The 23860-nt window shown below is 45.0% G+C and overlaps 1 protein-coding gene across 1 annotated transcript in view; it reads left to right on the top strand.

Moving 5' to 3' along the window:
- The window catches only part of LOC140207898 (uncharacterized), a 188254-nt gene that overhangs the window by 137100 nt on the left and 27294 nt on the right, over positions 1–23860 (top strand). The gene's annotated exons all lie outside the window — the stretch shown is intronic.

Raw genomic sequence — 23860 nt, 5'->3', positions numbered from 1 at the left:
CCAGTTTCACATTGCAGGTTACCCTGATCCTGCCAGCTACTCTCTGGGAAACTCTCATCCGGAGTAAACTCAACCTCGTGGGTTAAAACAACCTCGCCGCTGACTTAGCAGACTCTGAAAGGGTCTCAGCCTCTTTCTCATCCTCCTTCTTTAATATTTCTAACCGAAGCTGATCCTCAGCCTCAGTAGGTTTACTTTCAACAAACATTTCCCACATATCCTCTTCAAAGGTTCCCTTGGATATATAATGCTGTGCTATTAACGCCTGTATTAACACCTTCCTCATTCTAGTGGTCACAATAAGGTTTAACATGTCAGCAATTCCCAACAGCAGAGCCCTCTTAGCATCATCCAAGTCTTCAGGGGTTTGTTCTGCCATAAATCTTTCAATACTAGCCTCCATTTCTGCTGTTTTGTTTTCCTGTTTTCCCACACAAACAAATCTTCCCCAATCACATCGAAATTTAAAGAACCAGTTGCTAAACTGGAGATCCCAGCGGTGCCTCCAATTTTGTTACGAACCCCATAAAGGGTTTAAAGAACCAGCAGTAATGGAACATACCTGGAGTCTGGTTTTTCTGTTAACTATTTCTATTTTTATGAGTAACTATGCAAAACAGTAACATAAAATCAGATAAATAAAACAGGTTAGCAAAGTTTATGCATATATAAGTGTGGAAATATATAAAAGCCAAGCTTCTTCAAGCTTAGGAAGTAAATGGATACAGTCTAACGATGATGGGTAAATGAAATCAGTTCAGTTTGTGTTACTGATTTGAGTAGTGATGGAGAGACAGAGGTGTGGTGGTTGTTCGAGTAAACCAATGCCGTCGATCCTCCATTCCCTTCCGAAATCCCTGAATGTGACCACGAAAAGGAGACCGTCTTCTGTGCTTAAGTTATCAACCGAGGCCAGGGTTGGACACATTGCTAACTTCCCACCGGTCACCCCTTTTCCACACTGATCGATGCTCCAAAGACCCACCTTTCTGTGGGCACAACAAAGCTCATCCAGTGTCCAGAACCATGTGTGTGTCTAACAACCAGCTGACCTTGTGTTTATCTCAGCATGCTGAACACCAGCTGTCCATCACATAACACCGCCCTCCGTCACCATGACGACTCACGAGCTGCTCGTTGCTCTCTCTCTCTAAATCAGCTGTACCCTCTCTCTCTTTTTAAAGGTACAGTCCATAAGGGATAATTCAGGATATTGTCACACAATACTGACTCCTATGGAGTACCATTAGTTACCGTCAGCGAAACAGAATTCTCCACATTATTCTGACTCTTTCTCCCTTGTCAGTCAGCCAATCTTCGATCCATGCAAGTATCTTTCCTGTAATTCCATGAGCTATGATCTTGTTAAGCAGCCTCAGAAACAGAGAAACATAGAAAACCTGCAACAAAATACAGGCCCTTCGGCAAATTTACTAACCTATCCCTCCACTTCGTATCCAGGTCATTTATAAAATCACGAAGCGTAGGGGTCCCAGAACAGATCCCTGAGGCACCCCACTGCTCACAGACCTCCATGCGGAATATGACCCATCTACAACCACTCCTTGCCTTCTGTGGGCAAGCCAGTTCTGGATCCACAAAGCAATGTCCCCTTGAATCCCATGCCTCCTTACTTTCTCAATAAGCCTTGCATGGGGTACCTTGTTAAAGATCATCTTAAAATCCAAGCTGACAACACCCAGTGCCTCTGCTTATCTGTCCCTCCTGTTATTTCCTCAAAGTATTCCAAGAGATTTGTCAGACATAATTTCCTCCAAAGGAGTCCTGCTGAGTTTGGCCTACTTCATCATGCGTCGCCAATTACAGTACCCAAAAAAACTCACTCTTAATACACTCTAACATCTTCCTGACCACTGAGGTCAGACAAACTGTCCTATAATTTCCTTTCTTCTGCCTCCTTCTCTTGTTAAAGAGTGGAGTGACATTTGCAACTTTCTAGTCCGCCAGAACTGTTCCAAAATCCAGTGATTCGTGATAGGTCATTACTCATTACTTTCAGAGAAAACTAAGGGGGGTTTTCTTCACTCACAGGCAGGGAGAGTGTGCAACGAGCTGCCAGAGCAAGTGGCAGGGACGATTTCAATCTTTAAGTGGAGTTTGCTTAGGTCCATGGATGAGAAGGATATGGAGGGCTATGGTCCAGGTGGAAGTTGTTGGAACTCAGCAGATTAATGCTTTGGCACGGACTAGATTGGCCGAATGGCATTTTCCTGTGTTGTGGTGTTCTATAACTCTAATGCCTTCCCAATCTCTTCAGCTATCTCTTTCTGAATCGTGGGGTGTTCACCTTCTGGTCCAGGAGCCTTATCTACCTTCAAAATTTTCAACTTCCAAAACATCTTCCCTCCTTGGTAAAAGCATGTAACCTCACTTCTGACCTAGATACTCCTGAATGTTTGGCATTTATGTAATAAATTCAATGACACAATTGTAGTGGGTGACTTCAATCTGCAGGAGAATTGGGAAAGTCAGCTTTTTGTGAGATTGCAAGAGAGGGAATGTATTGAATGCATACGAAATGACTTCTTAGAGCAGCTGATGGTTGAGGCTGCCCAGGGAACTGCTATCTTAGATTTGGTGTTCTGTAATAACCCAGGTCTTATTAGGGAAGATAATTAAAAAAAAAAAAAAAGATTAGAAGGCAGTGATCATAATATGATTGAATTGAATTTCTACTGCAATTTGTGAGGGGGAAGCATAGGTCACATGCACAGTATTGCAATGGAAATGGAATAAAGGGAATTACAGAGGCAGGAGACAGGTGGTTCCCCAGGTGGCTGACGTTTCTGAGAATAGTTCATAATGTACAGGATAGATATGTCCCGCAGAAGTAGTTCCCAAACAGCGGGGCTAGGCTACCGTGGCTGACAAAGGAAGTTAAGGACTGTATAAAAGTGAAGGAAAGTGCTTATAAGGTAGCAAAAGTAAGCAGGAAATTAGATAATTGGGCAGCTTTTAAAATCGAACAACAGGCAACTAAAAAAAAAACTATATGAAAGGAAAATGTGAAATATGAGAGCCAACTAGACAACAATATAAACAATCATAAAAATGCGAAAGGGAGGCAACAGTTGACATTGGACTGCTGGAAAATGATGCTCATGAGGTAGAAATGGGGAAGAGATGGTAGATGAACTTGATAGGGACTTTGCATCATCTTCTCTGTGGAAGACACTAGCAGTGTGCCAGAGATCCGTGAGTGTCAGGGAGCAGGAGTGAGTGCCATTGCTATTACAAAGGAAAACGTGCTAGGCACACTCAGTTTCTTAAAGTTGAAAAGTCACCTGGACCAGATGGACTACATCCCAGAGTCCTGAGGGAGGTTGCTGAAGAGGTAATAGATGCAATAGTCGTGGCCCGTTCAGAATCACTTGATTCTGGCATGGTCCTGTAGGACAGGAAGATTGCAAATGTCACTCCAGCGTTTGAGAAGGGAGGAAGGTATAAAAAAAGCAAATTATAGTCCAGTTAGCCCAACCTCAGCGGCTGGGAAAGCGTTTGAGTCTAATATAACAGATGAGGTTTTGGGCTACTAGGAGACGAAAGATAAAATAAGTCAAAGCTTCTCTACAGGGAAATCTTGCCTGACAAATCTGTTAGAGTTCTTCGAGGAAGTCATAAGCAGGATGGACTAACGAGAGGCAGTGGATATCATTTAATTGGACTTTCAGAAGGTGTCACACATGAGACTGCTTGACAGGATAAAAATCAGAAGAAACACTGGCATGGACAGAGGAATGGCTGACAGCCAAGAGGCAGCGAGTGGGAATAAAAGGAGCCTTTTCTGGTAGGCTAGCAGTGACTGGTGGACTTCAGGGGTCAGTATTCAGTCCGCTACTTTTCACATTGTTTGTCAATGATTTAGATAATGGAATTGATGGCGTTTTGGCAAGGTTTGTGGATGATACAGAGATAGGTGGAGACATTGGTAGTACTGAGGAAACAATGTGATTGCAGCAGAACACAGACAATTTTGAAGAATGGGCAAAAAAGTGGCAGATGAAATACAATATTTTGAAATGTACGATAATGCATTTGGGCAAAGGTAACAACAGTGAACTATTATCTGATTAGGGAGAAGTTTCAAACAACAGAAGTATAGCAGGAAATATGGGTCCTTGGGCAAGACTCACAGTAGGTTAGTTTACAGGTGGAGCCTGTGGTAAGGAAGACAAATGCAATGCTGGCATTTATTCAAAGTGAAGTGGAATTGATAAGCAAGGAGATAATGCTGATACTTTATAAAACACTACTTAGGCCACAGTTAGAGTATTTGGGACCCATATCTCGGAAAAGGTGTGTTGTCGTTGGAGAGAGACCAGAGGATGTTCAAGAAGATGATACCGGGAATGAAGGAGTTAAGATACGAGGAGCATTTGCCAGCCTTGGACCTGTATTCCTTCACTGACTTATGTTTAATAAATGCAGGTGATGGGTAGTAAATCTCACTAAAACCCACCGAATTTGGGAAGGTCGAGATAGTGTGGAGGAGGAGAGAACTTTTCTTATGGTGGGGGTAGCCATGACAGAGGGCATGGCCTCAAAAATGAGGAGAGACCTTTTAGAGTAGTTAAGGAGGATTTTAATTTGTCAGAGAGCAGTGAATCTGTGGAATTCTCTGACACAGATGGCAATAGGGGCCAGGTCTCTGGGTACATTTAAAGCAGAAGCTAGTAGTTTGTTGATCAGTCAGGGCATTACAGGATATGCCAAGGAGGCAGGTGCATGAGGTTGAGTGAGAACCGGGATCAGCCGTGATAGAACGGCGGAGCAGACTCGGTGGGGCTGAATGGCCTAATTCTGCTCCTATGTCTTATAGTCTTATACTGCTAGTGTCTTACGCAGTGAAAATTGACACAAAATATTTATTACATTTGGCCGCTATTTCTTTACTAACTCACCAGCATCATCTTCCAGCTGTACAATATCAACTTTTGTCTCTCTTTTGCTCTTTGTATATCTGACCAACTTTTGATAGTTGATATTATTGGCTCACTTACTTTAATTTTTCATCTTGTCTCTCCTGAGTGTTTTTTTCTTTAGTTGTCTCCTGTTGGTTATGTAAAGCTTTCCAATCCTCGAACATCCCACCATTTTCTTGCTATATTATATGACCCCACTTTTGCTTTCATCAAAAACAGGAGAAAATCTGTGGATGCTGGAAATCCAAACAACACATACACAAAATGCAGGAGGAACCTAGGAAGCCATTAATAATATTACAGGATAAACAAGCAGGAACAACTCCCTCAATAGATAAAACCAACCCAACACACACATGTTCCTCGACCAGTGGAGCACCTCACAACAGGTATTATTTGTGTCATCAGTCAGACAACCGGAAGATTTTTTCTGTCAATCAGCTTCCAAATGTTGCTACTCTGTCATTCGTTGCCACGCCCCGCTGTTGATTCCCTTCTCCTCATCATATGTTCTTACCCTGACCATCGTCCAGAGCCCCAAACTCTGCCCTGTGCAGACCTGCCTCTGGTTTCTGACCCTGCTTCACTGAACATCCAACTGATGGTTTCCCATTCTGCTTTCAGTCTTTACAGGACAGTGATGTTTTCTAACAACCCTTTAGAAGCAGGGAAAATGACCCATAATGTGGAAATCAATCATGATTAAGGAGGTTAACTACCAATGTCATTCTTCCTCAGCCCAGAGATTGGAGGGGCAAAGAACATCTCAGACAGAACTGCAGTCAGCTCGACTTCTTCAGTCTGCAGAAAATTCAAGGGAAACCACTTCACCCACAGAGATGTGACTGTTTGGAACCCATGACCACAGGGAGACCGAGAGGGGAACAACAAGGGAGGATTTAAAAGGACTGTCGTGCAACCGAAACACTGGCAGTGTCCAGCTCGCCTGAGTTGACTCTCTACTGTACAGTAGTTGTGTTATAAATTCACTGAGTACCAGAGACAGAATTTAAAATAGAACTGATTTATTTGTCACAGATCCAGAATATTAAACTCCGGTCCCATTAAAGGTGAATATGCAGCAGAAGAAACTCCTCCCATGCCCAGTGACCAGGGTGCAGAACTGGTGTGGTGAGCAGCAGCAATAATTGCAGAGTTCAGCACCAACAGTCACTCTCAGAATTGGATTCAGCAATGGTGATGGACAAATATCCAGCAAGCAGCTGATTGAAACTTTCTCCCCAGTGTGAAAACGGTAGTGTGTCACAAGGTTAGGTTACTGAGTAGATTAGATTCAACTTTATTGTCATTGTGCCGAATACAGATACAAAGACAATGAAATGCAGTTAGCATCTGTCCAGAAATGCAAAGAACAGTGTTATTTACAAAATAACTGCGAATAAAAAGTAAGTGCTACAGCACACAAATATAAAAGTACTGTGACAGTACAATATGGATGCAATACTGCTTAGCGCTGTGATGTCAGGTTCAGCAGGGTCACAGCCTCAGGGAAGAAGCTCTTCTTGTGCCTGCTGGTGCGGGAGCGGAGGCTCCTGTAGTGTCTACTGGATGGGAGGAGAGTAAAAAGTCCATGGTTAGGGTGAGATGCATCCTTGATAATGCTTTTCGCTCTGCCCAGTTAGTCTTTTGGTAGATGTTCCCAATGGTGGGCAATCAGGTGCCAATAATCCGCTGGGCAGTTTTCACAACACGCTGGAGTGCTTTGCGATCCGATACAGGACAATTGCCATACCACACTGAGATGCAGTTGGTGAGTATGCTCTCAATGGTATAGCAGGAAGAGGTGAGCTTTTTTGATGCTCCACAGGAAATAAAAGCGCTCTTGTGCCTTTTTGATCAGGATGGAGGAGTTCAGGGACCAGGTGGGATCCTCAGAAATGTGGACACGAAGGAATTTGAAGCTTGATACACGCTCCACTACAGCTCTGTTGATGTAGATGGGGATGTTAGTGTGGCTCATAGCATGCCAGAAGTCCACAATACTCTCCTTGGTCTTCTGGGTGTTAAGGGCCAGACTGTGCTGGTCATTATCGCTGTTGGCTTCCCACATTCAAAACAGGTGAACGACCTCTCCCCAGTGTGAACTCAATGAAGCACATTTGGTGCAGATGGCTGAGAGAATCTCTTCCAAATGTCTGAGCAGGTGATCAGTCTCTACCCAGTGTGAACTCGCTGGTGTTTCAGTCGATGAGATGATCGAGTAAATCCCTTCCCACAGTCTGAGCAGGTGAATGGCTTCTCCCCAGTGTGAACTCGCTGGTGTCTCTGTAGGTTGGATGACTGAGTGAATCCCTTCCCACAGTTTGAGCAGGTGAACGGCTTCTCCCCAGTGTGAACCCGCTGGTGTCTCTGTAGGTTGGATGACTGAGTGAATCCCTTCCCACAGTCTGAGCAGGAGAACATCCTCGCCCCAGTGTGAACTGATTTGTGTGCCAATAGGGAGGACGACAGAGTGAATCCTTTTCCACAGTCTGAGCAGGTGAACGGCCTCTCCCCAGTGTGAACCTGCTGGTGTGTCTGTAGATGAGATGACTGAGCAAAGCCCTTCCCACAGTCTGAGCATTTAAATGGCCTCTCCCCAGTGTGAACTCGCTGGTGTATCTGTAGATGAGATGATTGGGTGAATCCTTTCCCACATTCACAGGTGAACGGCCTCTCCCCACTGTGAACTGACTGGTGTGCCAATAGGGTGGATGATCGAGTGTATCCCTTCCCGCATTCTGAGCAGGTGAACAGCTTCTCCCCAGTGTGAACTCGCTGGTGTCTCTGTAGGGTGGAAGAGTGAGGGAATTTATTCCCACAATCTGAGCTGGTGAAATCCCTCTCTGCAGTGTGAACAGACTGGTGTTTTAGTAGGTGAGATGCCTGAGTGAATCCCTTCCCACAATCTGAGCAGGTGAACGGCTGCCCCCCGGTGTGAACTCGCTGGTGAGCCATTTGGTCAGATGACCGAGTGAATCCTTCCCCACAAATTCAGCAGGTGACCAGCCTCTGCCCAGTGTGAACTGACTGGTGTGTCCACAGGTGGGAAGACAGACTGAATCTCTTCTCACACACAGAACAGAAGAATTGCCTTGCTCAGTGTGAACTTGCTGATGTACCTTCTGTTAAGATGACTGAGTGAATTCATTCCCACTGTCTGAGCAACTGACTGGCCTCTCCCCTGTGTAAAATGATGGGTCTGCCAGTCGGTCAGATGATCGAGTGAATCCCTCCCCACAGTCTGTGCAGGAAGGATGGTTGATTGAATCCCTTGTTCCACTTCTTAAGTATCTAGACAGAGACAGCAATACTGGTGTGTTGTGGTCAAGATTCCCGTAGACAAATTCCTTGTCATTTTTAACCTGTAAAAAGATTTACAAAATCCATCAATTGGGGAAGGACAATATTTCAGATGAGATCACTTTAGTTGCCACAGTGTGATCTGGCATCACACTGCTACAGTGAGGGTCAACCCAAGATGGAGAGAGAGATCATCTTCTAACTGGGCACAGTGCTGGTATCTGGAATGACCATCAAACTCTCTGATGCTCTTCCTGTCTCTATGAGAATGGGGCATTTCTGCCATCTCCAATCTGTGACCTGGCTCAGTTTGACTCTCTCCATTAGTATTATTCCCTGTTCCCACTGAGCTGCAGAAACACTGTCACGCAAATAGCCTTTGTTAACATGCAACTGGGATTTTCTTTTATACACTGCTAATTTAAAGTGCCACAGTTTTAACGCCATGTAAATATCTCCAACTCAGATGTCTGGTTGGTCTGCACAGCTGTTAAAAGGAATTTGAGTGAATATTAGTATTATTTAAGGTTCTTGTCTCAGTCATAGAAAAGTACAACACAGAAACAGACTCTTTGGCCCATCTGGTTGGTGCTGAGCTAATTAAACTTTCTACTCCCATACCCCTATATTCCAGGTACCTATACAAATCTGTAACATGTTGAAATTGAGCTCGCATTCACCACTTGTGCTGCTTGCTCATTCCACACCCAGATGACCGTCTGTGTGAAGAAGTTTCCCTTCATGTTCCCTTAACGTCTCACCTTTCACCCTTTACCACCCCATCTCAATGGTAAATGCCAGCTTGCATTTACCCTGTCTGTACCCCTCATTATTGTGTTTTACCTCCATCAAATCTCCCCTCAATCTTCTACGTTCCAAGGAATAAAGCCCTGACCTCTTCAATTTCTGCTTATAACCCAAGGCCTACAGACCTGACAACATACTTGTGAATTTTCTCTGAACTCTTTCAACCACCAATGTCTTCTGCAAGTCAACATAACATCCATCTCCTGCACTCAGTTCCTTGGTTCATGAAGGCCAATATGCCAAAATCTTTCTTTCTGTCCCCATCTAACTGTGATACCACTTTCAGCGAAATATAGGCTTGTATTCCCCGATCCCTTTCTTCAACAGCACTCCTCCATGCCCTACCAGTCACTGTGTAAGACCAAAATGCAACATCTTTCACTTGTCTACATTAAATTCCATTTTCCACTTCTCAAACTATTTTTCCAGCTGGTCCAGTTCGCACTGCAAGCCATAACAGTCTTCTCGCAGTCCGCTAAACCCCGAGTCTTGGTTTCATCCACAAATTTGCTGATTCAGCCAACCACATTATCATCCAGATTACTGTGTGACAAAAGACCAAGTTATCAGAAGATTGATGCTGATAAGAGAGACAAAGAGAGAAACATTCCAAATATTAATAAGAGAGAGGACAGAGATTAACGAAAAGAGACATAGTTCTGAGTATTGTCAGACCGGTTGCTTTGAACCTGAACTGTTTGAAGTTTGATGGACAGGCGATACCCCAGCAGGGGGATAAAAGGAACAGGTTCCCTAAGGCACGACACACACCACGAAACCACGTGATAACGAGACCCTGGAAGTGCGTTGTGCCCCCCCCCCCCCACAAGTTGGTGGAAGTTTTGGAGGTCTGACCGACCATAGACGCACAGGGTGGAAAGGTACGATCGGCGGGAACCTGGTGTGTGTCTCCGTCCTTGCCTGAGTGCCGGGTTCACCGCGATCCTATCTGGAACAGAGGGGTCACAGTCGGTGACCTCAGAAGATATTACAAAGGGCTCGCCCGAAAGCTAACTGCGAGGAATATCAAAGGTCTGTTTGAAACCGTTTTGAATATCATCATTCGCTCTCTCTCTCTCTCCCCAACGGCACAACAGCGATTACTGCCAACTGAACTAAACTGAACTGAACTCTGCGTCACATGAGACTGATCATTTTACCCCTAGACTGCGATAGAGCTTGATTGATCCTATTATCCTAGTTCTGTGTACATGTGTGTTTTATCATTGCTAACCTGTTGCATTTATATCCTTATTATTAGAGTACTATGCTACTTATTTCTTTAATAAAACTTTCTTAGTTCCAGTAATCCAGACTCCAACTAAGTGATCCATTTCTGCTGGTTTGGCAACCCAGTTACGGGGTACGTAACATAAATGGGGTTCTCGTCCGCGATTTTGAACGCTAAATTTGGGACGGGGTAAATTGATTGGGTTAAAATTCCCGAAAGAAAGAAAAGGCAAACAGCAGAAATGGAGATTGAGGAATTTCTAAAGGCGCCGACCTTGGAGGCATTAGAGGATGCCAGGAAAGCAGAATTGGCAACTGTTGCCAAACAGTTGAATCTTTTTAAGGGGAAGTCGACAATGAGGAGAGAGGAGATGCACAGAGCTATCATAGAGCATTATGTGTCTAAAGGTGTGTTTCCCCAAGGGGAGCTGGAGATGATATCTATTGGAAAACCTGGTGGAGATGCAGTACAGGTGCAGATTGAAAAATTGAGACTCGGCATGAGTTCCAGGTAAGGCAGCTAGAACACGAAGAGAAACATTTAGAATGGCAAGAGAGAGAGAGAGGCAGTTGGAGCGAGAAGAGAGGCAGTTGGAGAAACAGAGGGAAAGGGAATTTGAGCTGGAGAGGTTAAAGATGACGGCAGCGCAGGGGCCCATGCCGAACCAAGGTGGAGGGTTCAGGGCGACCCAGGAGGTTAGGCTGGTTCCCCCATTTGACGAGACCGATGTTGACGGTACTTTCTCCATTTTGAAAAAGTTGCTACAAGTCAGGACTGGCTGAGGGATAGGTGGGCTGTTTTGCTTCAGAGCGTACTTAAAGGAAAAGCCCAACAAGCTTACTCGGCTTTGTCCGCAGAAGATGCCCAGAGGTATGAGGTGATGAAAGAGACCATACTCAGGATTTATGAGTTGGTCCCGGAGGCATACCGGCAGAAGTTCCGGAATGTGAGGAAGCAGTGGGACCGCATGTATTTAGAGTTTGTCCGTGAGATGAAGACATAATGTGAGCGTTGGTGCGCCTCGAAAGGGGTGGATGGGGATTATGACAGACTGCTACAGCTCATCCTGATTGAGCAGTTTAAAGGTTGTGTCCCTGAAGGTATGAGACCCTGCCTAGATGAGAAAGAGGCAGCCACGTTAGCCGCAACTGCTAAGTTAGCGGATGAGTACGCGTTGACACATAAAATGAAGTTTGCCCCTAGTAAAGGCTACCAGAAGGGTAGTCGGGACGGCGGGGAGAGTCCGCCAGAAAAGTCAGAAGGTAAACCAGGGACTAGTGAGAAGGATAAGGTAGACTGGGAGCAGTTTGGTAGGAAGTCTCCTGGGGTCATATGCTATAATTCTGGGAACGTCGGACACTTTGCGTCCAGGTGCTTTGCCCCAAAGGAGATGGGAAAAGGGAAAATTACGGTTCCGACTGGCTGTATTGAGCTGGTAAGCAAACCGCTGGGAGAGAAGAGGTCTGATAAAGTTCAGGAAGGGCGCGAGAAGTTTATCTCGGCCGGATTGGTGTCGGTGAAGGAGGGTTTAAACCCAGTTCCAGTATGGATCTGGAGAGACACTAGAGCTTGTCAGTCATTGATATTAAAGAGTGTGTTAGACTTTAGTTCAGAGACCCAGACTGGGGAGGTCAGGGTCATAAAAGGCATTGGGAAAGGGACTGAAGCAGTACCTTTGCACCAGATACACCTAAAAAGCGACTTGGTCTCTGGACCAGTCACGATCGGGGTGAGGCCCGAACTACCAATGAAAGATGTGGAGGTCTTACTCGGTAATGACCTCGCCGGCGGAGAGGTGTACCCAGCAGTAAGAGTGACAAGCCAGCCTGCCAGCATTGAGGCCCCGCACATGGACTCACAGGTTTATCCCGTTTGCGCAGTGACTCGGGGCATGTCTAGAAAGGCTGCCGAAGTAAATATAGAATTGGCTGAGACATTTTTACCAGCCTTGTATCAGAAGGGGTTAGAAAGTGAGGAGCAGTGTAGTGAAACGGAAATTAAGGTAGATTTATCATTAGCAAGGAGGGAATTTGTACAGGCACAGGAGCGAGATGAGGAGCTGATGGTTTCGGCAGAGACAGCTCTCTCTGAAGCAGAATTAAAAAGGGAGCCAGTGGGCTATTGTGTGGAGGAGGAAGTACGAAGGAAGAAATGGAGACCAAGTACCGTGCCCGCAGATGAGGAATGGGGGCTGGTGCCAAAAATTTATGGGGATGAGATTCTTAACCTGGCCCACCAGATACCCCTCGGTGGACATTTTGGGGGGAGGAAAACAGTCGGAGGAATCATGAAAGAGTTCTACTGGTCACACAGGAGGAAGGATGTTATTGACTATTGTAGACATGAGTTAACACAGTTACAGGCTTTTGATATGCTAACAGCTAGCCACGATAGGCGAACAAACCTAGTCGGTGCTATCATGAAAATTAATGAGGCTAGTGTGCCACCTGATAAGGGGAAAACCCATTTTGAAAAGATAAGTATGGTGCCGACCAGATGGGAGAAGTCTATTGTTTTGGCCAGCTATGCTGATAAGCTCTCTCCATTAATTCCCGAACAAAGCGACCCGCTAAGAGAGCTAATTAAACGGCATGCACACATATGTCCAGATGTCCCGAGGCGACGCAAAGAGCTGGGACATGGTGTTGTCGTCACATCAGGTCAGCGTAGTGAGCATCACCCCTATAGGATGATTAATTCAGTGACAAAAGGGCTAAAGAACACAGAAGCGTATATTGGCGATGTAGTGGTCTGGAGTGACACATGGGAGGAGCACAGTGTGGCACTGTTTAAACGGCTGTTTGAAGCCAGCCTGACAGTAAACCTTGCAAAAAGTGAGTTCGGCCACGCGAAGGTCACTTATCTGGGATTTGTGGTAGGACAGGGGCAGCTGGCTCCGATGCAAGCTAAGGTACGGGCTATCTCTGAAGTCCCCACCTCGACAGACAAGAGAGCCCTGAGAAGGTTCTTGGAGATGGTGAGGTACTATTGGAAGTTTTGCAAAAAAAAACTTCGTGGATATTACCCACCCTCTTACTAAGCCCTTGCCAAAGAATGCTAAGTTGGTGTGAGACGACCCTTGTTATCTGTGTCCGGGATGAAAACCGCTGAGAAGTTACACTGATCACAACTCATTAGTGTTTTTGGCCACTATGAAATATGCTAAGTTGGAGCCTGATCTTAGAGGATTATTAAAATAACACATATAAGAGGAACGAAAAATGTGATTGCTGACTGTCTGTCAAGGTGTTGACAACTTAAAGTTCTCTGTATTAGCCAAATAGCTGATGGACATGTATATTTGTGTGTATCTAATAGTGTATTCATGCCTATAATTTTTACCCCAGTAAAAATCCTTTGAAGGGTAGGGGTGTGACACCTGAACTGTTTGAAGTTTGATGGACAGGTGATACCCCAGCAGGGGGATAAAAGGAACAGGTTCACTCAGGCACGACACACACCACGACACCACGAGATAACGAGACCCTGGAAGTGCGTTGTGCCCCCCCCCCCACACAAGTTGGTGGAAGTTTTGGAGGTCTGGTCGCGGGACCGACCATAGACGCACAGGATGGAAAGGTACAATTGGCGGGAACCTGGTGTGTGTGTCCGCCCTTGCCTGGGTGCCGGGTTCACCGCAGAAGAACGATCGTATCCAGAATGGAGGGGTCACAGTCGGTGACCTCAGAAGACATTACAAAGGGCTCGCCCGAAAGCTAACTGCGAGGAATATCAAAGGTCTGTTTGAATCCCATTTGAATATCATCATTCTCTCTCTCTCTCTCTCTCTCTCCCCCCCCCCCAATGGCACAACAGTGATTACTGCCAACTGAACTAAACTGAACTGAACTCTGCATCACTTGAGACTGATCATTTTAACCCTAGACTGCGATAGAACTTGATTGATCCTATTATCCTAGTTCTGTGTTCATGTGTGTTTTATCATTGCTAACCTGTTGCATTTATATCCTTACTATTAGAGTACTGTGTTACTTATTTCTTTAATAAAACTTTCTTAGTTCCAGTAATCCAGACTCCAACTAAGTGGTCCATTTCTGCTGGTTTGGCAACCCAGTTACGGGGTACGTAACACTGATATAGATGACAAACAACAACAGATTCAGCACTGATCCCTGTGGCACACCACTAGTCACAGGCCTCCAGTCAGAGAGGCAAACATCTGCTACCACAGTCTGGCTACTCATCAAATTTACTATCTCATCTTGAATGTTGAGTGACTAAAACTTCTTGACCAACCTCCCATATGTGCCTTGTTCAAGTCCGTGTAGACAACACCCACTGCATTGCCTTCATCCACTTTTCTGGTAACATCAACAAAAAACTCTTTAAGATTGGTTAGACATGACCTAACATGCACAAACCCATGCTGCCTATACTTAATCAGTCCACATCTATCCAAATACTTATATATCTGGCTCCTGCACATACATTCTAATAACTTTCCCATAACTGATGTCAAGCTCACCAGTGTATAATTTCTTAGCTTATTTTTAAAGCCTTTCTTGAACAGCGTAACAACATTGGCTGTCCTCCAATCCTCCAGTACCTCACCTGTCACTAAGGATGATTTAAATATCTGTGCTTGGGCCCCGGCAATTTCTGTACTTGTCTTCCGCAGAGTCCTAGGGAGAAACTTGTCAGGCCCTGGGGATTTATCCATGGTAATTTGCCCTAAGACAGCAAACACCTCCACCTCTGTAATCTGTACAGGGTCCATTAACTTGATGCTGCTTTGCCTCACTTCAATAGACTCTGTGTCCATCTCCTGTGTGAATACAGATACAAACATATTACTTAAAATCTCCCCCGTCTACTTTGTCTCCTCATATAGATTACCATTCTGATCTTCCAGAGTGGGCATGTTTCTGTACTGACCTTCTCCATGTTTCTGTGACAGAGAAGCTGGCCAAACTTGATTAGAATCGGAAACTGGCAGGAATGACGACAGAGCAGTAATGGCTGGAGTTTCTGGGAGCAATTCCGGACGTGCATGGTAGATACATCCCAAAGAACTGGAAGCATTGTAAAGGCAGGACACAGCCATGGCTGAAATGAGAAGCCAAAGCCATCATAAAAGCCAAAGAGAGGGCAAACAAAAGAGCAAAGACTATTGGGAAGCTTTTAGAAATGAAGACAAGACAACTGAAAAAAATTGTTGGATGAGCTAAGGGCATGGAATTATGATATTGTAGTCATTAATGAGTCTTGGTAGCACCCAACAGTCTGAGGCATTTAGAGGAACAAAATATCCGGGGCCTCGATAGCTCTTGAAAACCAAGGTTCCCTGCCCCAGTTACCTTTCAACTTTTATTTTGGTGGGCACATTCAAAATCTACATCCTCAAAATTTCACTTCTGAAGGCCTCCGACTCACCAAGTACTCAATTGCCAGAAAACAGCTTGTCCCAATCCACACTTATCAGATCCTTTCTGATGGCATCAAAATTGACCTTTCTCCAATTTAGAATCTCAACCTGTGGTCCAGACCTCTCTTTTTCTGTGTTTACTTGGAATGTCATAGCATTATGATCACTAATTTCTGTCACCAGCCCTGGATCATTTCCTCACAGCTTATTGTACACTTCTATGTGCTGATTAAGGGCACATTTGACAAACTCTACCCCATCTAGTCCTTTTACAGTATGGTAGTTGGGTCAATATATGGAAAATTAAAATCACTTAATATATCAACCTTTGTTTCTTGGCATCATCTGCGATCACTAGAGAAAAAATTGTTCTTCTAAATGCTTCAGACTGTTGGGTGCGACAGTCCCAGTCATGGCTATAATATCATAATTCCTCTCCCTGAGGTCTGAACAACATCTGTGTTGTGTCTAGATAACAATTTCTCCATCATTGTCACAAAAAACAAAGGAGCTGATTGTGGACGGCAGGAGGAATGGAGACAGGCTAACCCCTATGGACATCAATGGATCTGGGGTTAAGAGCATGAACAGCTTTAAGTTTGTGGCATACACATCACCGAAGATCTCACGTGGTCCATACATACTGGCTGTGTGGTCAAAAAAGCACAACAGTGCTTCTTTCACCTCAGACCATTGAAACGTTTGAAATGGGGACCTAAATCCAAAGAACTTTCTACAGGGTCACAATTGAGAGTATCCTGACTGGCTGTGTCACAGCCTGGTATGGGAACTGTACTTCCTTCAATCGCAGGAATCTGCAGAGAGTGGTGCGGACAGACCAGCACATCTGTACACGTGAACTTCCCACTATTCAGGGCTGTAAAGAGGTCCTGAAGGATCACTGGGGATCCCAGTCAACCGAACCACCAACTGTTTCAGCTGCTACTATCTGGGAAATGGTACCACAGCATAAACACCAGGACCAGCAGGCTCTGGGACAGCTTCTTCCACCAGGCCGTCAAACTGATTAATTCATGCTGATACAATTGTATTTCTATGTTATGTTGACTGTCTGTTGCACATACTGTTTATTATAAATTACCATAAATTGCACATTGCACATTTAGAGACGTAATATAAATATTTCTACTCCTCATGTATGTGAAGTCAATTCAATTCAATTCACCCTCTCCTTTATCTGTTCTGTCATTCTGGCTCCCACCCTCCCTGCAACTTCAGTATAACTCCCCCACTAGCACTAGCAAGCCTTACCACTAGGATATTAGTCCCCTTCTAGTTTTGTTCCCCTAACTATCGAATCCCGTATCACCCCTTTGACTTTCCTCTGCCAGGTAATCCCCCTAACAGTTTCTAAAGTGGTCTACCTGTTATTGTGTGGGATGGCCACAAGAGTACTCTGCGATGGCTATTGAACCTCATTCTCCTTCCTGACTCTCACCCAGTTTCCTGCGTCCTGCACCTCGGTGTAACACACCTCTCTTTATGTCATATCTATCACCCCCTCCAACTGCTGAACGATCCAGAATTCATCCATTTGAAGTTCCAACTCCGTAATGTTGAAGCTGGATGCACATCTTGTATGTGAGGCTGTCGGACACTGGAGGTCTCCCTGCCTTCCCACCAATATCCCCTGTAATTTGTAATGACCAGTGTGCACAAAAATCTTGTGCTGTGCAATTTTTTGCCCAGTGACAACAACATGTGAACACTGAATTTTATGTAGAGAGGTAGTCATTTCAACTGCCAGCAAATGACTGTCAATAAGAACTTTGATCTCCTCTGGGTTTGATCAAGTTCATCTGCACTCTCACACAACCTATGTAACAGGCCTGTAGCGGTACTGAAGGATTTTCTCACCAGTGCTTTTGCACACTGTATATACATTGGCAGGCAAAAGTTTGGGCAGCTCGGTCAAAATTTCTGTTACTCTGAATAGTAAAGCAAGTGGAAGATGAACTGATCTCCAAAAGTCATAAAATTAAAGATGAAACATTCTTTTCAACATTTTAAGCAAGATTAGTGTAGTATTTTTGTTTTGTACAATTTCAAAGTGAAAAAAAGGAAAGGAGCACCATGCAAAAGTTTGGGCACCCCAAGAGTTTTGAGCTCTCAGATAATTTTTACCAACATCTCAGACCTTGATTAGCTTGTTAGGGCTATGGCTTGTTCACAATCTTCGCTAGGAAAGGCCAGGTGTTACAAATTTCAAAGCTTTATAAATACCCTGACTCCTCAAACCTAGTCCCAACAATCAGCAGCCATGGACTGCTGCCTCTAAGCCCCTGCCTAGCACTCTGAAAATTAAAATACATGATGTCCACAAAGCAGGTGAAGGCTATAAGAAGACAGCAAAGCGTTTTCAGGTAGCTGTTTCCTCAGTTCGTAAAGTAACTACGAAATGGCAGTTAACAGGAATGGTTGAGGTCAAGTTGAGGTCTAGAAGGCCAAGAAATCTTTCAGAGAGAACTGTTCATAGGATTGCTAGAAAGGCAAATCAAAATCCCCGTTTGACTGCAAAAGACCTTCAGGAAGATTTAGCAGACTCTGGAGTGGTGGTGCACTGTTCTACTTTGCAGTGGGGCCTGCGCAAATATGACCTTCATGGAAGAGTCATCAGAAGAAAACTTTTCCTGCATCCTCACCACCAAATGCAGCATCAGAAGTTTGCAAAGGAACATCTATACAAGCCTCATGCATTTTGGAATCAAGTCCTGTGACTGATGAAGTTAAAATAAAACTTTTTGGCCGCAATGAGCAAAGGTATGTTTGGAGAAAAAAGGGGACAGAATTTCATGAAAAGAACACCTCTCCAACTGTTAAGCACGGGTGTGGATCGATCATGCTTTGGGCTTGTGTTGCAGCCAGTGGCACGGGGAACATTTACTGGTAGAGGGAGGAAAAAATTCAATTAACTACCAGCAAATTCTGGAAGTAAACATCACACCGTCTGCAAAAAAAGCTGAAGATGAAAACAGAATGGCTTCTACAACAGGATAATGATCCTAAACACACCTCAAAATCCACAATGGACTACCTCAGGAGTCGCAAGCTGAAGGTTTTGCCATGGCCCTCACAGACCCCCGACCTAAACATCATTGAAAATCTGTGCATAGACCTCAAAACAGCAGTGCATCAAGACGGCCCAAGAATCTCACAGAACTAGAAGCCTTTTGCAAGGAAGAATGGGCAAAAATCCCCAAACAAGAATTGAAAGTCTCTTAGCTGGCTACAGAAAGCGTTTACAAGCTGTGATACTTGCCAAATGGGTTGTTACTAAGTACTGACCATGCAGGGTGCCCAAACTTTTGCTTCAGACCCTTTTCCTTTTTTTGTTATTTTGAAACTGTAAACGATGGAAAAATGTAATCTTGCATAAAATATTAAAGAATGTGTAATCTTTAACTTTATGCCGTTTGGAAATCAAGTCATCTTTTACTCGCTTAGCTATTCACAGTAACAGAAAATTTGACCAGGGATGCCCAAACTTTTGCATGTCATTGTATGTGATTTTCTTGCTAAATGACGCTTTAAAAAGTCGGATTTCCAAATATCACTCCCCTTCTTCCCACTTGCAAATTCTCCAGCAACTTTTGCATCACCACAATACACACAGTTTTTGTATTTCACATAAATTCTTCCCGTGAACACTCCCCCAGGTGACTGACGGTAGGATGAACTCAGTGATGGCAATGCCAATGAATATGAAGGGAAGGGCAGTAGTCTGTCTCATTGGAGTCTGGCACATTTATGATGAGAAAACTACTTGTCGCCCAGGGCAGAGGTGTTTGATATTATTATGTACCCAGAGAGAATGGGTCAAAACATGTTCTCACCGGAAAAAAAAAACTCCAGAACAAGAGCAGGCAGAACAAGCAACGCACACAAAATGCTGGAGGAACTCAGCAGGCCAGGCAGCATCTATAGAAAAGAGTACTAATGCTGAGTTCCTCCAGCAATTCGTGTGTGTTGCTTGGATTTTCAGCATCTGCAGAATTTCTCTTGCTGCGGTTACAGGTTGAACGAAGGTGATTTTCTCAACAGCTGATAGAAAGATTTTGTTCTCTTTCTCCGAGTTCCTAATCCTTGCATTTAGATAGCTGGAGCTCAGCTCTGTCTGTGAGATCTATCTGCTCCCATTCCCTGACGTGCAGGAAGCTCCTCGGGGCCCGTGTACGAATCGTGGGACAGAGAGAGAGGAAAAAGACCTGCCCTGTCCCGAGTTTGCGGCCACGGTGTCCGGAGCTCACAGCAATTGAACTCAATTAGAGTCGAAACGGCCCTTATCTGTTCCGATGGTGCTGAGGCCGAATGAGTACTGCGCGCATGCGCAATTATCGGAGACTGCGGCAACCATGACGCCTGCGCATTTGATCGGTGCTGCAAGTGACAGCGAAATTTTAAACGCAAGGCTTTATGGGTAATCAAGCTGCCATTAAAGGTTTCTGCAAACACTGGTTCCATGTCCATACCTCAGTTTTTTTTGTGTGTAGAAAACTCAGCAGCTGTTTTAACGCAGAAAGCGGCTCCCATAAACAATACACTAAATATCAACAGGCATTTCGTGTATCTAGTGCCAAAGTACAGTCCTCTTACAAATGCAGATATGAAACACAAGAGATTCTGCTGTTGCTGGAAACACAGTGACGCACACACACAATGCTGAACGAGCTCTGCAGTTCAGGCAGCAACTAAGAAGAGGAGTACACGGTCTAGGCATGCTGAAGGGGGTCGGCTTAAATGCTGTCTACTTATTCCTCTCCACATTTGCTGTCTGATCTGCTGATTACCTGCAATATTTTGTAGAAATTAACCATTTTGTTTTTCAATTAACCAGGTTCCTAATGTTTCTCATTTTTCATTCATGGCCACATCCTGCTGGTCTGGCTCCTCTTCCTCCTCCTGCTCGTAACCTCCAGACCCCATCTCTTTCTGGAGCCCCAAAGCCCTGATTCATGCTGGCAACTCGTTTGTTTCTGACCCTGCTCCATCGAATATTCACTCGCCAGTCTGTTGTCAGACGTTAGAGGTGCATCGCACCAAACCAGCTGTCTGAGGCACAGTCATTTAAATGAGTGAAAATGACCCAAAATGTTGAAAATAGCAGGGACGAAGGAGCTGAACCAACTTAGTCCAGCTCTGGGGAAGCTCAAGTACTCAATGAGCTCATTCGTCTTCTTTCTGGAGAAAATCATGCAGGAAATTCATGCAGGTGTATAAGATGATGAGAGGTATTGATCGTGTGAATAGTCAGAGGCTTTTTCGCAGGACTGAGATGGCTAACACGAAGGGGCAGAGTTTAAGGTGCTTGGAAGTAGATCAAGGGAGATGTCAGAGGTATTTTTTTACATAGAGAGTGGTGGCTGTGTGGAATGCACTGCCAGCAACGGTGGTAGAGGCAGATACAATAGGGCCTTTTTAAGAGAATCTTAGATAGGCACATGGAGCTTAGAAAATTAGAGGGTTCTGAAGTAGGGTAATTATAGGATAAATGGGCGGCACAACACTGTGGGCCGAAGGAAGGGCCTGTAATGTGCTGTAGATTTCTGTGATTCTGTGAAATTGAAGGGACATCTCTTCTCCCACGAAGTGATGATTAGTTGCAACCTGTTATCACAGGGAGAGAGAGAGAGAGAGAGGTGAACGGCAGCGATAGATTGTAAAATACTGATATGGAACACAACCATGGGCAGGGACCAGATGGGCCGAGTGGCCTCTCTGGTTTACATTATGAGTGTGGTAGAGACAGGGAGTACCCGAGACACGGGATTTGATACAGAACTGATTTACCTTTCACAGACCCACAATATTAAACACCAGTCTAGTTTAAGGCTAACATCAGCAGAACAGACTGCTCCAATGCTCAGTGACTAGGGTTCAGTCCTGGGTGCGATGAGCAGCCGCAATAACTGCAGAATCTGACAGTAACAATCCCTCATGAACCTGCAGCTGCCTTCAGTCACCGCGATGGTTAAATATTTAACACAGAACTTATTTGAACTTCCTCCCTGATGTGAAGTTGCTGGTGTTGCAGCAGCTGGGATGATTGTGTAAAACTCTTTGCTCACTCCGGACAGAAATGTGACCTCTATTTATTGTGAACTCACTGGAGCATCACAAGGTGGGTTAACTGAATGACTCTCTTCGCACACACGGAGCAAGTGAACGGCCGCTTCCCAGTGCGAAGCTGTTGGTGTATCTGCGATGGCCGACTGAATCCCTTCCAAAATGAGAGCCAGTGAATGACATCACACTGCTATCAACGTCATGGCAATGTATCCAATCAGATGACGGACATGGACACGTGATCGGGCTCTCCTTGTAGCGAGTGGGGCGCTGTCTTCTCCAGCATCTCCGCCTCCACATTCAAGGATCGGCGGCATTCAAGCACTGGTGAACTGACAGATACAGCGGAACTAACGTGATGTTGTGTTTGTGATTCCTATACACAAATCCTTGCCCTTTTCTGTTAAAAGTTTGCAAAACACGCTTGATGGACAGCATTTCAAATTAGTTAATTTTAGTCTCCATGGTGACGTCGAGATTGTTACAGCGAGACTCAATTTAGTTTAAAGGAACAAAACCTCATTTTCTAACTGGCCACAGTTCAGGCATTCAGGCACAATATCAAACTCTCTGCTTTCCTTTCTGTATCAGAATGGATCATTTCTGGCCTTCATCAGTCTGTGACTTGGCTCAGTTTCTCTCTCTCCTTCACGTTCTGAGCATGCGCCACACCTACTAAGATCACATTTTATTTACGCGGCTGCTTCTGGAAACTCTCCGTCCATCCTGGCATTGAATTCAGAGTCAGCAATGTTATTGAATCTCAGGAGTAGGTGATTAGGCTTTCTCATTGGAGATTGATAAACCGGCGGTAGTGTGTGTCTGGACCGGACCACAGTTGTTCACTGTTTTATGGCCTGACGGAAGCAGCGAGACGTGAAATGTCCCAGTCTATTGATGACGCAGAGAGAGTGGAGCTGGGGGAGGGGAGGCTATTCACATGCAATTTCGTAGCTTTGCAATCAGTTCATAGTGCACTGTGGTGCTGCACTGGCGGGGTCCCATTACTGGGATCAGGGCAAAGTCACTGTGGCTATCAGGATTTTGTGAATAAAGCGCCACTCTCCAACTTAGCAACTCGGGCCGCGGAGCAGGCCTATCGTTGGTATAATTACAGTGCAATTCATGGCATCGTGATAACTAAATACTGTAGCCAACCACGGCCACTCTATCCAGGCCTTTCAATATTCGATAGCACTCGTAAATTTGGCCACACGGCCATCAATGCTGTCATCCGATGCATTCACTTAGAACGCGAATAGAAACGTTACCAACACAGACTCCTGTGGAGCAACACGAATCACCGACAGCCAATCAGACAAGGCTCCCTTTATCCCCACCCTTTCTGACAGGTAACAGGTGACAGATGTGTGACAGTCTCGGCCCGAAACGTCGACGCTTTACTCCTCCTCGGAGAGGGTCATTGTCCTGATGAGTTTACCCAGCATTTTGATTGTTACGCCGGATTTCCAGCATCTCCAGGATCTCTGTATTTGGACTTGAACGTGCACATGACACAAATGCATATTCACATCGCTTATACTTTATTGAACGGGACTAGCAAAAAAAAAGATCGACAAAACAGTTGCAGATAAATTAAAATAAATTAAATAGCGGGAGGTTTGCTCTGTGATATAATCGAGTTTAAGCGGGAGTGAGCGTGATGGGGGGGGTGATGATGTCCGCGGGTGGAACGCCCTCTTGAACAGTCCCGTATCTCTATTGGTTGGTGCTCTAGATTGACATTATCTGCTACCAATGGAAACAAAATATCGCGCGTCATATTACGACAGGTTCTTGTTGTCTGGGAGATGACAGGAGCACGGGTTGCCAGCTCGAGCCCCGGACCGCGGTGCTGACGAAGCTCTGTGAGAGGGCGCGTGGTGCAGTGGCCGGGACCGTGTAATGGCGCAAGAGAGCGATGGGGAGTCTGCAGGATGAGTGAAAGGGAACGGGAAGCTCGTCTTCTCTTCCGGACCGTGCTGCCTTGCAACCGTTTGATTCCGCAACCCCTGCTGGGGTCCGGAATTCTCACTGAAAATGGAATATAAATTCATATTTAGAGCAATATTAATGTTATGTACGGGAAACTAAAAGTTCACACAT

This window comes from Mobula birostris, chromosome 13 (assembly GCF_030028105.1).
Source record: "Mobula birostris isolate sMobBir1 chromosome 13, sMobBir1.hap1, whole genome shotgun sequence".
In the NCBI taxonomy this organism is placed as follows: domain Eukaryota; kingdom Metazoa; phylum Chordata; class Chondrichthyes; order Myliobatiformes; family Myliobatidae; genus Mobula; species Mobula birostris.
This window is presented reverse-complemented; position numbering and strand designations above follow the sequence as displayed.